This window comes from Schistocerca gregaria, chromosome 4 (assembly GCF_023897955.1).
Source record: "Schistocerca gregaria isolate iqSchGreg1 chromosome 4, iqSchGreg1.2, whole genome shotgun sequence".
Lineage (NCBI taxonomy): Eukaryota > Metazoa > Arthropoda > Insecta > Orthoptera > Acrididae > Schistocerca > Schistocerca gregaria.
Window position 1 is genome coordinate 605,816,257 of NC_064923.1, and position 18,386 is coordinate 605,834,642.

Below are 18,386 nucleotides of genomic sequence, written 5' to 3' on the forward strand. Positions count from 1 at the left end.
CAGCAAGTAGTGATGGCTCCAGTGTCAAATTCAGAATAGATGTAACACTGATATTAGAAAACAGCAGAGTTCAGATGTCATAAAACAAAGGATATTGTACTGTTGCATAAAAATTAATCACAGATGAAACAGAATGTGCATAACAATTTGTTTTATTAAAACTGCAAATACAGGTAAACAACAAGTCAGTCTACAGCAGAGCTGATCAATACTGAATTGGGCACCAACAGCTGAATTATAGATACTGTACAAAAATCACTTCTGGGCAGTACTTCTCAATGAGGCATCCATATAACACAAAAAATTCTTACATGAACGAGCAAATTAAAATTTGGAGGGTAGGGGTATAATATTTTATGCATGTTAACTATTACAGTTCTCCCTATATCTATATACGAGGGCACACTGTAAAGTAATGCCTCTGAATTTTTGTGAAAACTCAAAGCTTTTTAAATAAAATAAATGTTATCAACACACTAAATCTATTTTCCATGTCTCCATATTTTCAGCCCCCTGCAACAGGGCTTTGAATTGCAGTGTGTAACTTAACTATGTTAGTGCATGAGAAACAGCATGCTGTAAAAAAAAAGGAAGGAAGATTGAATTTAATGTTCAATCAGCACTGAGGTCATTAGAGAAGGAACACAAGCTTGGACTGTGTCAAGGATGGGGAGGGAAAAGGGCTGTGCCCTTCTGAAGGAACCATCCTGGCATTTGACTGGAATGATTTAAGGAAATCATTGAAAATTTACATCTGGGTGGCTTGACCTGGGTTTGAACTGCGCTCCTCCTGAATCTGAGTCCAGTGTGCTAACTACTGTCCCACCTCACTTGATAGCATGCTGTAATTAGTTTTCGAATTTGAAGACTTTTCCACACACAGAGTACCTCTGCTTCAGCATGACAATGCTAGATCTCACACAAGCACTGTGACACCAGCAACAATCTGACACTTGGGTTCACTTTCATTGATCATTCTCCATACAGTTCCACCTTGGCCCCATCCGATTTTCACATGTTTCCAAAACTTACAGAACACCTTCAAGGAGTTCACTTTGCTAGTGGAGAAGTGGTGCAAGTACAGGTGGGATTACTGCTCCATCATCTGACATTCTACAGTGACGCTGTCAACAAACTGATCTCATGTTGGAAGAAGTGTTAACTGCTAAGGTGAACATGTTGGGAAATAAATATGTAGACATGAAGAATAAAGATACAGCATGTTAATAAAATTTGTTTCATGTAAAAAGCTGTAATTTTCACAGGCGAAATTTTGAGGCATTACTTTTCAGCACTCCCTCTTAATTTTGTACTGTATAATGAACGAGGAATTAATAGTCATTCATAGAGGTTACGTATGTATCACAATTCATCTTCTAATGAAACATCAAACCTCTTTTTTTTCTTACGTACAGTAATAGGCTCATTAAACATTGGTACAAAAAGAACAACAACTTTTGACAATAATTCTTTGTTACTATTTCTAATATTGCTACTATCTTTACACACACACACTCGCACACGCGCGCACACGCACGCACACACAAGAATTTATATTTAAATAATGCTTTCAAAATTCATGTAATTCCAGTATCTAATTTAGATGTATATAAGTATGGCAAATAAATACTGAAAACAGTAATTACAACAGCAGTAACAACAGCACAATAAATAATAATAATAATAATAATAATGATATTGCAGTAAATACATTCCTGATTATGGCATTTAAATTGATTGTTGGAACAAAATCTGATCATTGTACATGCAAGTTTATACTTTCTCATCTTCTTTGACAAAATAAGAACCAATGGAGGAAACTAAGTCAAACTTCAGTTAACTGGACACAACACACCACACAACACCCTGTAATTGTATACAACATGGGGAACTTCAGAAGGCACTCTCACAGGATAATACAACACTACAAAGTTAATGTAGAAAATGTACAATACATGATTGGACAGTTTTGTAAAATATAATACTTCAAAATAAACAAGATTCCATTGCATAAAAAAGGTACAAATTCTCAGTTGTCAGTCAGTCTACAGTACCCATAAGAAGCTATGTGCAACCACTATCCACACATACTATAAATGAAGTTCATAAACCAGAAGAAATGAAATCAAGACACTTAAATGCAGACAAGAATAATGCCATGCAGAAAGAACATGGATGATGGTGCTTACAACTTTACTCCGTAAAGCCAAGTGACACAGCTAACAACAAAACCATTGTGAACAGGCAAATAGCAAGTAATAACTTCACAGAATAAATGACATAGATGAAGGAAAACCAATGATCTATGGATAGAACAAAGTTACAGCATACAAGGAGAAAAAACAGAAGAGGAAAAAATTTTAAAGACAGGTGAAAATTATTTTTTGTAATACTGCTAATACATTATCTGCACAGACATAATTTTAGAACACCAATTACTATCTCTCCGTTTGGCCTATATGTAGATTCACAATGAGTGAAACAATACATAATAAACTAAATGAGATATTCCTCAAAGAATACATCAGAGATAGGTGGTGACATGAGTTATGAGTTTGTAAAATTTGTGCCCATTGTGAATTGTGAAACTTAATTTCACAGGCATTAACTGGGTTGCCAATTCTTATCCTGCAGCCACAATACTGTAGTGAACTTTCACTCATCTTTAATGTATTTGATACAATACTGGCAGTAGGCTCTTAAACAGAACACTGAAATCAGTATAATAAAATAATGTAATAAATTATAGTAGTATCAGATAACTTCACAATTTTTGAGAAAGTAAGTTAATGAACACAAGAATGACCACATTAAGTTTTCTTAAATCATGAAAACTGGGTCGTAGATTCACCACAGTGCAAGGAGAATGAGAACTACTTTAAGTATATTACACAAAGTTCTTAATCTGAAATGCACTCCAGCTTTTTCTTGCCTATTAATTACTACACACTATTATTTGTGTGCATTACACTTAAAAGAACCTTGTAAGCATACTTGGGTCTTCACAGCATTCATAGGACATGCAGTTCTGTTCCTCTGACTAATATCCTGTAACAGTTAAGCAAGCATAATTAAAAATTACAACAAAAATGTTTAATGTTGGTACTTACATGGTATGATTTCAGTTAAAGAATCATTTTTTGTTTCATTCTGGCCTCTTAGGTATATCACTCAACCAGTACAGGGCAGAGCTCCAGAATGTAATGTACATTTTTAAACACCACTAACTCTATGTTTTTTTTTCTTTTTTTTCCTTTTCAGTGAAAGTTATAGCCATGGACACAACATAAATGAAGTACCTCCATATTAATTTTAGTACAACAGATAGGTTTTTTGGGGTGTGTGGAGGGGGGGGGGGGGGTGGAGACTGGGGTTGATAGAGGTAGAATATTAATATTTTCTTAGTATTAACCAAAAAAAGAATATTTTTACAGCACAATTATTATAACCAAGATGGTAGACTGCTTATAATTAATTATAAATCAAATATAGTGTCCTATATAAGGCACAGAAGATGGGAAGATGCCTTTTTATAATATCCAGGAGGCTATCATAAATTGCTGGGTCTTCATTGTAATTAATGTCTTTGAATAAAAGTTCATTTTTGTTTGTTTCATTGCTTACTACATTCAATAATTTTTTGTACTATAATGCAGCAATTCTTTTGAGGTGTGGTCCAAATTTAACTGAGATATGTTACTTGACAGTCACACATCTGCCGAAGTTGCTTTGCTCCTAATATTTTGCACAACAGTGTATTTTCCATTGAATTTAGCACTGGGCAAATGGACTTTGTACTTCTTGGAAATGTAACTTAACCTGATTAGGGCTTTGACACAAAATGATTACTATAGGACATTTCAGAGGTGGCGGTCAATATTCAGGGACATGCCACGAATACCATTTGGAGCAAAAAATTCAATGTGGGCTCTAAAATGCATCCTTACGAACTATGAGCAATTCTTGATCTTTAATACTGTGAAAAAATTTCTTCTACTGCAAGCTCTTTGCTTTCCATATTTTGGGAAGTGGAAGTATGGACCAAAACAAGCAGAAAATGCATAGTAACCATATGCTCTAAAATGTTTACTGGACTTTTTTTTCTTGTTTTGGTCCATACTACCACTTCCCAAAACATAAAGCAAAGAGCTTGCAGTAGAAGAAATTTGTTTCACAGAAATGAGGATCAATAATTGCTCTCTTAAGGTATGCACTTTTAGAGCCCATGTTTACATGAATTTTTTGTTTCGAATAATCATTCCTGTCATATTCCTAAATATTGACCATCATTTTCGAAACACCCTGTATACATATATATTTGCCATAGCTACTCTGGAATATTCTACTTCTCACCAAATCGCTGGATTTTTGTTTGGTTTCTTTTATATTTTCTCCAACGGGATTGTTTCAAGACCTACATCTATTTTAGTTTGATGAATACTTTATCAAACTAAAATAGATGCAGGTCTTGAAACAATCCCATTAGTTTGATGAATACTTTATCCTCCCCATGAACCACAGACCTTGCCGTTCGTGGGGAGGCTTGCGTGCCTCAACGATACAGATAGCCGTACCATAGGTGTAACCACAACGGAGGGGTATCTGTTGAGAGGCCTGACAAACGTGTGGTTCCTGAAGAGGGGCAACAGTCTGGATGATTGACTGATCTGGCCTTGTAACACTAACCAAAACGGCCTTGCTGTTGTGGTACTGCAAACGGTTGAAAGCAACGGGAAACTACAACCGTAATTTTTCCCGAGGGCATGCAGCTTTACTGTATGGTTAAATACTGATGGCGTCCTCTCAGGTAAAATATTCTGGAGGTAAAATAGTCCCCCATTCGGATCTCTGAGCAGGGACTACTCAACAGGACATCGTTATCAGGAGAAAGAAAGCTGGCATTCTACGGATCGGAGCATGGAATGTCAGATCCCTTAATCGGGCAGGTAGGTTAGAAAATTTAAAAAGGGAAATGGATAGGTTAAAGTTAGATATAGTGGGAATTAGTGAAGTTCGGTGGCAGGAGGAACAAGACTTCTGTTCAGGCGAACGCAGGGTTATAAATACAAAATCAAATAGTGGTAATGCAGGAGTAGGTTTAATAATGAATAAAAAAATAGGAGTGTGGGTAAGCTACTAAAAACAGCATAGTGAACGTATTATAGTGGCCAAGATAGACACGAAGCCCATGCCTACTACAGTATTACAAGTTTATATGCCAACTAGCTCTGCAGATGATGAAGAAATTGATGAAATGTATGATGAGATAAAAGAAATTATTCAGGTAGTGAAGGTAGATGAAAATTTAATAGTCATGGGTGACTGGAATTCGACAGTAGGAAAAGGGAGAGAAGGAAACATAGTAGGTCAATATGGATTGGGGCTAAGAAACGAAAGAAGCAGCCATCTGGTAGAATTTTGCACAGAGCACACTTGGTTCCAGAATCATAAAAGAAGGTTATATACATGGAAGAATCCTGGAGATACTAAAAGGTATCAGATAGATTATATAATGGTAAGACAGAGATTTAGGAACCAGGTTTTAAATTGCAGGACATTTCCAGGGGCAGATGTGGACTCTGGCCACAATCTGTTGGTTATGAACTGTAGATTAAAACTGAAGAAACTGCAAGAAGGTGGGAATTTAAGGAGATGGGACTTGTATAAATTGACTAAACCAGAGGTTGTACAGAGTTTCAGGGACAACATAATGGAACAATTGACAGGAATGGGGGAAAGAAATACAGTAGAACATGAATGGGTAGCTCTGAAGGATGAAGTAGTGAAGGCAGCAGAGGATCAAGTATGTAAAAAGACAAAGGCTAGTAGAAATCCTTCGGTAACAGAAGAAATACTGAATTTAATTGATGAAAGGAGAAAATATAAAAATGCAATAAATGAAGCAGGCAAAAAGGAATACAAACGTCTCAAAAATGAGATTGACAGGAAGTGCAAAACGGCTAAGCAGGCATGGCTAGAGGACAAATGTAAGAATGTAGGGGCTTATCTCACTAGGGGTAAGATAGATACAGCCTACAGTAAAATTAAAGAGACATTTGGAGAAAAGAGAGCCACTTGTATGAATATCAAGAGCTCAGATGGAAACACAGTTCTAAGCAAAGAAGGGAAAGCAGAAAGGTGCAAGGAGCACATAGAGGGTCTATACAAGGGCGATGTACTTGAGGACAATATTATGGAAATGGAAGAGGATGTAGATGAAGATGAAATGGGAGATATGATACCACGTGAAGAGTTTGACAGAGCACTGAAAGACCTGAGTCGAATTAAGGCCTTGGGAGTAGATAACATTCCATTAGAACTACTGACGGCCTTGGGAAAGCCAGTCCTGACAAAGCTCTACCATCTGGTGAGCAAGATGTATGAAACAGGTGAAATATCCTCAGACTTCAAGAAGAATATAATAATTCCAATCCTAAAGAAAGCAGGTGTTAACAGATGTGAAAATCACCGAACTATCAGTTTAATAAGTCACAGCTGCAAAATACTAATGCGAATTATTTACAGACGAATGGTAAAAGTCGACCTCGGGGAAGATCAGTTTGGATTCCGTAGGAATGTTGGAACACGTGAGGCAATACTGACCCAACGACTTATCTTAGAAGCTAGATTAAGGAAGGGCAAACCTACGTTTCTAGCATTTGTAGACTTAGAGAAAGCTTTTGACAATGTTGACTGGAATACTCTCTTTCAAATTCTGAAGGTGGCAGGGGTAAAATACAGGGAGCGAAAGCCTATTTACAATTTGTATAGAAACCAGATGGCAGTCATAAGAATCGAGGGACATGAAAGGGAAGCAGTGGTTGGGAAAGGAGTGAGAGAGGGTTGTAGCCTCTCCCCGATGTTATTCAATCTGTATATTGAGCAAAGCAGTAAAGGAAACAAAAGAAAAATTTGGAGTAGGAATTAAAATCCATGGAGAAGAAATGAAAACTTTGAGGTTCGCCGATGACATTGTAATTCTGTCAGAGACAGCAATGGACTTGGAAGAGCAGTTGAACGGAATGGATTGTGTCTTGAAAGGAGGATATAAGATGAACATCAACAAAAGCAAAACAAGGATAATGGAATGTAGTTGAATTAAGTCGGGTGATTCTGAGGGAATTACATTAGGAAATGAGACACTTGAAGTAGTAAAGGAGTTTTGCTATTTGAGGAGCAAAATAACTGATGATGGTCGAAGTAGATAGGATATAAAATGTAGACTGGCAATGGCAAGGAAAGCGCTTCTGAAGAAGAGAAATTTGTTAACATCGAGTATAGATTTAAGTGTCAGGAAGTCGTTTCTGAAAGTATTTGTATGGTGCGTAGCCATGTATAGAAGTGAAATGTGGACTATATATAGTTTGGACAAGAAGAGAATAGAAGCTTTTCAAATGTAATGCTACAGAATAATGTTGAAAATTAGGTGGGTAGATCACGTAACTAATGAGGAGGTATTGAATAGGATTGGGGAGAAGAGAAGTTTGTGGCACAACTTGACTAGAAGAAGGGATCAGTTGGTAGGACATGTTCTGAGACATCGAGGGATCACCAATTTAGTATTGGAGGGCAGCGTGGAGCGTAAAAATTGTAGAGGGAGACCACGAGATGAATACACTAAGCAGATTCAGAAGGATGTAGGTTGCAGTAGGTAATAGGAGATGAAGGAGCTTGCACAGGATAAATTAGCATGGAGAGCTGCATCAAACCAGTCTCAGGACTGAAGACCACAACAACAACAAATACTTTATAATCGCATTCCATATTGTGGCATGTTCGTAGGCTGCAAATTAGGTACTGAGCCCGTATCTCTTAGTCTTCCTGTTGTGCTTTGTTGTTCCCAGTTTTCCACTTATCTCCTCTTCACTGTCTGATGTAACAGTTATTCCTGGCTTAATATCAGTTAGGAGGTGATATGACCCAACTGTGTCACACTGATCTGTCCATTGGGCTAAAGTAGACAAATTCAGAGAGTATTTGGTGAGGTATACCACTGTTTTTCTTCTATATTGGGTATATACTATAGTAGGTAACAACATAAACAATCAATTGACACCTTTAAGCTCTCAGGTTTTCAAATCTAATCCGGTGCAGTCCCCAATAATTAGTCTTTCCTTTTCACCCCATACGGTAAGTCTCCCGTGATCTGCAGTTTTGGCTCACTTTCCCGAAATCTATCCCTTTTCCTAGGTCTCTCCAGTCCTTTTCCTTCACCCTTCTTCCTTCCCCTTCAGTATTTCTGCCTGAAGAATGAGCTCCAAAAGCTTGCCGATTACAATTGTCTCTCGTGTGTGTTCTGTCGCCGCTTGGCGAGTAGATTCATTATCTATCCAATTAAATAATTTTGTCAATAATTGTCTTCATTGTTGCATTATAATAAACTGTATTCTAGACTTGATAAAATTTGCTGTCTCAGTCACCATGTGGTGGTCTCTCATGGGAGAAGAAAACATTGGTAATGAGTAGGATTGTATCTTCATGTGAGTTTTCATTGTGCAGTTGCTTTTAGCATTTTGCTTGGCATGGAGTCTCTCATTCAAACACTGGTGCAGCAACAGAAAGAACTCTTCACAGTCATGCAATGAACGTTGCTGGCACTGCTCTCCAACAATTTATCTCCGGCTCCATTTCCTGCTCAAGTCCTGCTGTTCGAAAAGGCAGCAAAAGACCATGAGGTGTACGAACACTGTCCGCAGCAGCATTTTCACATCTTCCACATTATAGATAAGAATGTATGTCATGCACTGTTTTTGTCATGGATTTCTGCTGCCTAATATCAGGTGATGTGACAATTGGCTCAATTACAAGGACCTTTCTCATTGTCATTTGACACCTTATGTTCATTGTCTTCCTATTTATTGCTGCTACATGCAAGTTGTCCTATTGTGCTTGGGCTGCAACTGTCCACAGCCTTAGTCGCAAGTGCCATTTAGACATGGATAAGTCATAATAGTAACAGAATCCCTCCATTGAAGAGGTTGTGTCAACTGCCCAGTCGTACAAGGTCTGACAAGCTGCTGGTCAGCAACTGGAAGCATGGTGCAATGGCATAGCAGTGTAGGGTGGTCCAGCTGCATCCACTGCATCTGAGAAAGACCATGAAGGGACAAGCCAGCTGATCCAGCGGCTCCTACACAGGGCATATAAAATGTTTTGACCACCACTCTCTGTGGTCATGTGTACGGTATTATTCCAGGCATGACAGTGTCCCCAGCATTGGGATGTCTGTCGTATGTCAGAAAAAATGCCACACTGTGGAGTCTGCCACTGAACAGCACACAACACAGCATCTGAGACCATGGATATGGATATTTAGGTAGTGTCATTGTCAGGGCTGTTTCCCAGTGATGATTCCAACAAATTTTTTATCCAATTTTTTGTGCTCCCGCAACAGCTGTACCTGCAGGTAGACACTAGTATGGCAGTTTCCTTGATTAATGCCCAGTAATAGTCAGCCCTCGGCCCTCCACAGTTGTCACAGGTGCCTCAGAGGATATAGTAAATCAACTCGACCTATTATCTTTATTGTCATCCATGACACTAGTTGAGCAAACCTTTTTGGGTTTGATGCCTTTCAGTCTTTTGACTTTTCAGTCATGGACTCAATACAACTGGTATATGCTGAGGTCTCATATTAGTCTTGGCAATCTAGAATTTCACGATATTGTTGTGAAGACTAAGAGTGTGCCAATGACTTTCAAACCCACCTTATCTTGAAGTAGTCAGCTCGTCCTAGATTTTTTTGTGGTAGGCAGACTCCCCTTGTCCTCCACTCCCAAGTCAAGGTAGAGTTGGACCAGCTTGCCTCTCTCGGGTTGTGGTTACCATTTCCTCTAGAGAATGGCCCACAGCCCTTACCATTAAGAAACCCTCTGGTACATAGCACTTATGTGGCTATTTCAACACCACAGTGAATTCACAGTCTGTGATCGACACATACCCATTACCACATCCTGACAAACTGTTCACACACTTACTGAGTTCAATTCTTCTCCAGACTTGATCTTTCCAAGGCCTGTCATGACTTGCCCCTGGATGATGAGTTCAAATGTATCATGGTCATTAACATGCCATTCGGCCTTAATCAATACCAACATTTGATATTTGGGGTGACCTCACAGTTTTTTAACACTATCTGGGACAGGTCACATCCAATATCAGCACTACTTCAGGATGTACAATGACCAACCACATCCACAACCTCTAGGACCCCCTTTGAGAAACTCCAGGCCATGAATCTGCAGAAATCCAAATTTTTTCAACCATCTACTGAGTATCTGGGTCACGTTATCTATAGGCAGGATGTCTGACCCTTGGAAGTGCAGGTCTCTCTCTCTCTCTCTCTCTCTCTCTCTCTCTCTTCCGCCTCCTCCATCCCCCCCCCCCCCTTCCCCAGCCACCCCAGGTAAAATTTCATGTCACCAACAGTTCATTCCCGGGGCATATTCCACCATGCACCCAATGCACCACCTCCTATGCAAATGTGTCCACTTTGCCTGGTTTCCAGTGTGGAACCAGGTCTTCACCACACTGAAGGAATGCCTCTGGTCAGCACTGCGTTTAGCTAACTTTTATCCCAACAAACTACTGGTTTTAACTATGGATGCCTCAAAGAATGTCAACGGGGTGACCCTTGCCTATCAGAATGCAGATGGCTCAGAGCAGCCACTGATGTTCACATCCAGAACTTTCAGTCCAGCAAAGGTCCAGTATTCTCCAGGTTGAAAAGAGGCTCTGACCATTGTGTATGCATTCACCAAATTTCACCTTCTCTTGTATAGCACCGAATTCCAACTAATTACAAATGAGAAGCCCTTAATTTCAGTATTTAGTCCATCTGCTCACACTCCCAGTAAGGTGGCTCACACGTTGCAATTGTGCACCTTGTTTCTATTCAAATACAACTATGAAATTCACCCCAAAGGGTGCCAGGCCATTGCAGACACCTTATCCAGACTACCTGTTGGCCCAAGACTGAGTTTAAATGGGAAGAGCTCTTGTGTTTTCATTTGGATGCCTCCACCCACCAAGCAGTAGGCAGTTTTCTAATTACTAGTACGCGAGTAACCACGAAAACACCACCCAATCCTGTCCTCAGACAATTAATCTACCTTGTCCAGCAGGGTTGGTCTCGTCCTCCGAGCAGCTCGTCTGATCTGCTTCACAATTACTTTGTGCTATTGTCTCTCAGTCTTAGATGGGGTCCTCATCACGTATGACAACAGTTCCCCTTGTGTGTCCTTTTACATTGTTTTCCTGTGAATCATGAGACTGATAGAGTACTTTAGTCCCTTTAAACCCAGGATCATTATCACCCCACTGTGTCATTTAGCATTCAAAAATTCATAAAATAACAAATTAATAAATTGTTAAGTAAAGTTTGAAAAAAAAATTTGCAGCAATTGCAAATGTAAATCAGACATTCGAATGGTAAATGCACAACTGAGAAGAGTCGATTGTTCTCAGCTTGTTGAGGATTGTGGTGGGATGCCATACCATTCCCAGGTTTTCAAAGTTTGATGTAACAGTTTATATCTTAAGCCTGTACCCAGCTCTCACGTTCAAGTTTGTCTCCTGTGGTCACTTTTGCAACTAATTTGTCAACGAGTTCAATTCCAAGAATACCCTCATGGCTCAGAGTCCAGATGAATGTTATGAGCTATGGAGTTCAACTAATAGGTCTTGGATTATAGTGAGCAACAGGTTTCTGGGGTATCACCAAGGTATGTCTTTTAAGAAGCTCATCTAGTCTCTACAAATCAGGACAATAAATTTTATGTTGTGCAGAGACTATGACATGGTAACAAACAAACTGCATGCACTTGGCGAAGAATACTTCTCATTGCCCTTGCATGTGCAAAAGCAAAAGCAAAACCTGTAACAGACTTTCAATCCATTGTTGTTCCTGCACGTTGTATTTCAGCAGACATGGAGAACCGACAGAACAGACATATGAAAATGGTGGGGGTCAGCGTATTTCTTAGGTCACAAAAGAGGACCATCCGAATTGTAGGACTGGATACATATCATAGGAAGTGCCGAGAGGGAACTTTTGAAACACGGACGAGAGCACAGTTGAGGTCCTTGCCTGGAACTTCCAATCATATCCCAGCTGGTCTACCCATTTTTGGGTGATTCATTAACAGTCTGGTTGTGAAAGAGTTGAGTAACACAGAAGTGTAGGGACTAAATAGTTCGCTCGCCGAGAGTTTCTAGCGTCTGACCCTCAGTTGTGGGACACCAGCTTTGACCAGGAGACTGTCTACAGGGCTTGAACAGAAGGCTCCAGCTACCAACTGCACACACGTTTGGGGGACTAGGTCTAATAAGTTCAGCACTGATGGTGCTATTGACCTATAGGCAACACACCCATAGCCTGTTGGAATAAAATCAAAAATTCATAAAATCACAGAACTATGCCCTCCATGTGCCAGGAGGTGCTGCTGAGAAATCTGAAGGTATGAAGCTTCCTAACACAATTTGCCTTGAGCTGGCATACATGTTGTAGCTTAATGTCATGAAAGTTTCAAAGCTTCCGTGACTTCAAGAAACTGGTTATCAGGAAATTTCTGAACCAATATGTACAGTCCTGAGTTGAAAATAGTGCAAGATGTGAGATTTCGTGAGAGAAAATTGATATCCAGGATTCATGACCCAATTAGATTCTTTCTGTATGGCCTCCTGATGCTGGTACTTTGCAGTGCACAATGACAGAGCTGTAATACAGGCAAAGGTAACCCACACACAGTCACGATACCAATGACTGCAATGTCAAATAGGATTATGGTCAGAGATGATCCCAGACAAATCTCAGTTTCCTTTATGTATTGGCTGCTGAGGGTCAAACCTATCCAAACCTGAAATTGGAGGGATACAAAATTCTGGATAAAAATGGGCAAGTGCACCAGAAGCTCCTCTCATGTAGTGTGTGAATAATGTGATGTGCTAAGCAGTATTGTACAGCTTCTATAGGCCAAAAAATATAGCAGTCAGTTGCTGGTGATGTGTGAAAGCATGTGTACTTCATATTCCAAATGAAACAGTTGGTCTATGGTAGAGTGGAATGCTTGAAAGCTACTCTGAACCTGCAATATATGTCCTACTGCTTCCAGGCACCAAAACAGTTGTCTTTTGAATAATCTGCAGTCTATTCGTAAGCGAAACTGATCCATAATTAATCACAACTAACCATCTTCTCACAGTTTCAGGATAGGAATGGTAATATCTTTCGACTAGTGGGTCCGAAACTCCCCTTTCCTCCAAATATGATAGGAAAAACCTGAGGATGTGCATTATGCTGTTGTTGCTAAGGTGTATAAGCATTTCATTATGGATTTCAGGTCCAGGCACTGTCTCTTGACAATAGTAGGCAGGACAACTTTAACAGTAGGGACTTAGGTTTCTGAGCATGTGTCTGCTGAAATGCCACAACAACTGCAGAAGTAGACACTAATTGACGGATTTCAGTGGATGGTTATGGTAGCCATTTAATTTCCATTGAAGGAACATCAGATCGGGAACTGAGAAAGAAGTAAAGGAAAAACAAGAGTACAAATTACTTTCCTGCTCAATCAACCTAGGGTGTGGGAGGGGAGGGTTCGACCAGGGCAGAAGAGTTCAATTTATCCTCAACGTCTCTATGAGATTTCAGTTTCTGTGAAGATTTTCTTGGCTTGACTTCTGGGAAATATATGACCTACATCTTGTGGCTCTGTTGGCTACTGGATAGTGATAGACAGCTGGTCTGTTTTGTCCTGGCGGCCTTGGCACCTTGTCAAGTGCCCCCTTCCCTGATGATGCTGGAGGACGAGGCATCTCTGAGATGCCCTATGGAGTGGTTAACACTGTTGCTGTGGAGGGGGGCCGTTTGTTTTGTTTAAAGGCACAAATACAACTAGGGTCATACACACCCATGTCAAAAATGCAAAAATATGAAGGCAAAGAAGAGTAAAAATTATTACACATTAATTATAATCAACGAAAGATGAGACAGCTAAAAACAGGGACATGGTGAAAGGTCTGTAAAATACGCCATAGAGAAACAGGTCCCGAAATAAAAATTAAATGGCCTTTGCCATATTGCTATGCAAATAAAAAGAAAAACGCGGTCAACAGCCTGCGTGTTGTTCACTAATAAGGCCAATAAATCACACAGCAAACACAAATGGGAACATAAATGGATAAAAGAAGGGCATTTTGTCAGGAAGTTAGTGAGTAAATGGTGAGATTCAAGCCAGCACACCAGCCGGGCATGAATCATGCATTCCATCACCTTGCAAATGCAGCTGGTAAGAGAGATGGGGCAGTAGCCGGAAGGAGGGTTTTTATCCTTACTGCGCTTAGATATGGGTATGACTGTGGCTTCACACCAGTGTCCAGGAAATGTGCCCTCTGCCTAGACGCAGTTGTACGTCTTAAGCAGAAAGTGCTTGCCAGCAAGAGAAAGGTGCTGCAACATCTGAATGTGGATCGCGTCTCGCGCTGGGGTGGAGGATCGGTATGAACTGAGAGCATGATCAAGCTCCCTGATGATAAAGGCAGTTGCACTTTAGCACTCATAATTCGGAGAAGAGAAGGTTATTGCCCAAGCCTTCTCTGCTCATTTCCATTGGAGGAAGGCAGGTTGATAGTGGGAAGAACTCGTAAATTCCGCAAAATGGTGGCCCATGGGTTGGAAATAGCAATAGAGTCCATGATGACATCACCTGCTACTGTAAGACTGGAAATTGGGGGATGGATCTTGGTCCCAGAGAGCCATCGCACATTGGCCCACATGACGGAAGAGAGAATGGAACTGTTAAAAGAACTAGTAAATGAAGTACCACTAGCTCTTTTCTATTCCAAAGAACGCGACAGTACTGTGCGCACATTTGCTTATAATGAATGCACTTTGCCAAGGATGACAGTTAAAAAGGCGGAGAGCACGTCTCCACATGTGAATTGCATTGCAGCACACCTCGGTCTACCAAGGGACTGAGACAATGTGGTAAGGAGGAAGTGTAAGGAATGGAACATTCTACAGTGGTGAGGAGAATGTTTGTAAGATATTCCACTGATCATCACAACTGGGGAATCTTGTCTGTCGAAGGTCACCAGGGAGGAGTAAAGCCTCCAGTAGACATTAATAAGCTGCCATTTGGGTGTGTACGTAGGTGGGGTAGGAGTCAGCAAATGGATAACACAGGGGAAATGGTTGCTCGCCTATGTGTCAGAGAGTGTGGACCACTTGAAACAATGGGCAAGCTGGGCAGTGCAGAAGGATAGGTCAAAATGTGAATAGGAGTGCAAGGAGTCTGAAAGGAATGTGGGTGCTCCTGTGTTAAGGCAGATGAGGTTAGTTGATTAAGAAGTCAGCCAAGATGGCACCTTGCGGGCAGATTCTGGGAGAACCCCAAAGGGGATGGTGTGCACTGAAGTCACCGAGCAGCAGAATGGGCTGAGGTAGCTGCCCAATAAGGTGGTAGGGTAGCTGCCTAGTAAGCTGGAGGAAGTCTGCCCTGTTGACATCGAATGATGGCAGGATTTAAATGGTACAAAGGGAAAAGGTCAAATGTGGTAGAAAAAGGCAAACTGCAACAGCTTGGAGAGGGTATTCAGGGAGATGGATTGACTATGAATGTCATCCTGTATGAGCATCATGACTCTCCCATGATATGAAATGCCAACTTTGGGGGGAGGGGGGGAAATCAAAATGAACCGGGAAGGAATGCGAAAGCTCAAAGAGGTCATGAGGATGCAATTTTCTTTCTTGAAGTCATGGAACAAGTGGACGCTGTGAATTTAAAAGCAGCTGTAAATCCTCTTTGTTGGATCAAAGGCCATGAATGTTCCATTGGATGGAGAGTCATGATGAGGAAAAAATGAAGATGTGTCACCGTGGCAGCTGCTGACAAGGGAACCTCCCCATCGCACATCGCACCCCCCCCCCCCCCTGCCACCCCCCTAGATTTAGTTATAAGTTGGCACAGAGGATAGGCCTTGAAAAACCGAACACAGATCAATCAATTAAACAGGAAGAAGTTGTGTGGAACTATGAAAAAAATAAGCAATATATACAAACTGAGTAGTCTATGCCCAAGACAGACAACATCAAGGATACTGTGAGCGTAGAAGCGCCGTGGTCCTGTGGTTAGCGTGAGCAGCTGCGGAACAAGAGATCCTTGGTTCAAGTCTTCCATCAAGTGAAGAGTTTTATTTCTTTATTTTCGCAAAGTTATGATCTGTCCGTCCATTTATTGACATCTCTGTACACTGTAATAAGTTTAGTGTGCGTGTTTTGCGACCGCACCGCAAAACAGTGCGATTAGTAGACGAAAGAATGTGCCTCTCCAATGGGAACCGAAAACATTTGATCGCAAGGTCATAGGTCAACTGATTACTCCACAGGAAAACACGTCTGATATATTCTACACGACACTGGTGACGGCATGTGCGTCACATGACAGGAATATGTTGTCGACCCACCTAACTTGTACACTTAGCGAATGGGTAAAGAGATTCTTCTACCTTGCCCAATTTAGGTTTTCTTGTGGATGTGATAATCACTCCCAAAAAAGTGATGAAAACATAAGAGTTTGTCACATAAACTGCAACAAATGAATGCAACAGATTCACAGTCACACAGTTTTCCCTGTGCTCTGTCAAAACATATGTTTATAACATTTTCAAATTTTTCCGTGTGAAGACCGTCAAATGCCGCATATGTGCAAGCAAATCTGAACATGTCCTGGAATTTTGGAGAGCGAAGTTGATTATGTGTGAGTGCCTGAACTTTGACAATTGACACACTATCGCGTAAACAATACTGCTTTGTGTACCTGTGCAGCTTCGCAAAATCATAGGATCTTTTCACAAAGTATTTCATTTGCCGAAAACCAAACACATCTAACGGTTGCACAGGAGGTGTACAAACTGGAGGAATGGTAATCACGTCTACTCCAACACTAAAATTGTCTGAAAATAAAAAATTAAAATTTTCACCCCAGGGAAGACTTGAACCAGCGTCCTCTCGTTCCACAGCTGCTCACTCTAACCACGGGACTACTGCGCTCCTGAGCTCATGATCTCCTTGATGTTGCTTATCTTCCACATGGACTTCTCAGTTTGTATATTTTGCTTATTTTTTCATAGTTCCACCCAACTTCATCCTGTTTTCCTCGATTTATCTGTGTTCAGTTTTTCAAGGCCTATCCACTGCGCCAACTTGTAACTAAATCTGAGGGGGGTGCGATGGGGATGTTCCCTTGTGAGTGCCAGCCTGCGAAGACTCACTTCAACAGTGCATTGAGGCACAAGTATCCTGCTCTATGAGGTCCACAAAAGCACTGGCTTTCTTTTGCTGTCACTCTGTGGAGTTCAGCACAGAAAAATGTTTGGTGGTACACGGAAGCCGGATGGGCAAGGGTGTCACCATATCACGTGGTGACACAGTCGAATAGGATCTTTGTGCCAGCAAAGGAGAAGACTGTTTGCCTTTGTTTGACTTCCTCGGCCTTTCTGGTTAACAGAGGAAGACTCGGGTGTTGGTTGGCTGTAGAGATGTTGGAAGTCTCCATAGGAGTAATACTTCTGTTCTGTCCGGCCTGCCGGTTGTGTAGCTGGTGACTGCCCCATGAGGCGAGAGTTTGATGGCTTGTTGCACACCTGAACGAGGAGATGGCAATGCTTCCATGCCACTGGGCAATTTCACAACCTCGGAGCTGAATCTGAGGTCACATGTCTGCTTGGCCATGTCAGTCAGGGAGCGAGATGTAGCAAGAACAGTACTGTAAGTGCTAGTTGGTAGAACACAGTGTTTGTAACTAGCCAATAAGTTGTGAGCAACCGGGTAAGGTACTTTTCCCTTTACCCGGATCTCCTGGACAGCCCGCTCATCAAGATACATGGGACAATCTCGAGAGGAGGCAGCATGGTTGTCACTGCAGTTTAGACAGTGAGGAGGAGGAGGAGGAGGAGGAGGAGGAGGAGGCAGAAATCACCCTCATGCACGCATCCCTACCACAGGTTAGACATTTGGCCAGGTGTTGACAAGACATTCGAGTGTGGTTGGAATAATGACACTGGTAGCAGCGCATCATGTTCAGAATGTAGGGTCGTACTATGATAACTTCATAGGCTGCTCTGATCTCGGACTGAAGCACCACTCTATCAAAGGTAAGAGAAAGAGCGCTTGGGGTCACTCAGGAGGCATCTACCTTTTCCATCACCTGATGGATGGCAATGACGTCCTGATCAGAGAGATATATTTGTATTTCAGCCTTGGTCGGATCATTGAGCAGCTTAGTCTATGTAACATCCCGGGAATAATTCAGAGTGCTATGGGCCTTGACACGAACAGGATAGCAGTGGAGAAGCGAAACGGCAAACAGCTGTTGTGCTTGAGCAAC

At 41.2% G+C, this 18,386-nt stretch overlaps 1 protein-coding gene across 5 annotated transcripts in view; it reads right to left on the reverse strand.

Moving 5' to 3' along the window:
* Nucleotides 1-390: 390 nt before the first annotated feature.
* The window catches only part of LOC126266877 (major facilitator superfamily domain-containing protein 10), a 136,898-nt gene continuing 118,902 nt past the window's right edge, over nt 391-18,386 (reverse strand). For all 5 annotated transcript variants that reach the window (XM_049971532.1, XM_049971531.1, XM_049971533.1 and 2 more), the window contains one exon: nt 391-3,048. The gene's annotated coding sequence lies outside the window, so the exon portion shown is untranslated. The remainder of the gene's footprint in view (nt 3,049-18,386) is intronic.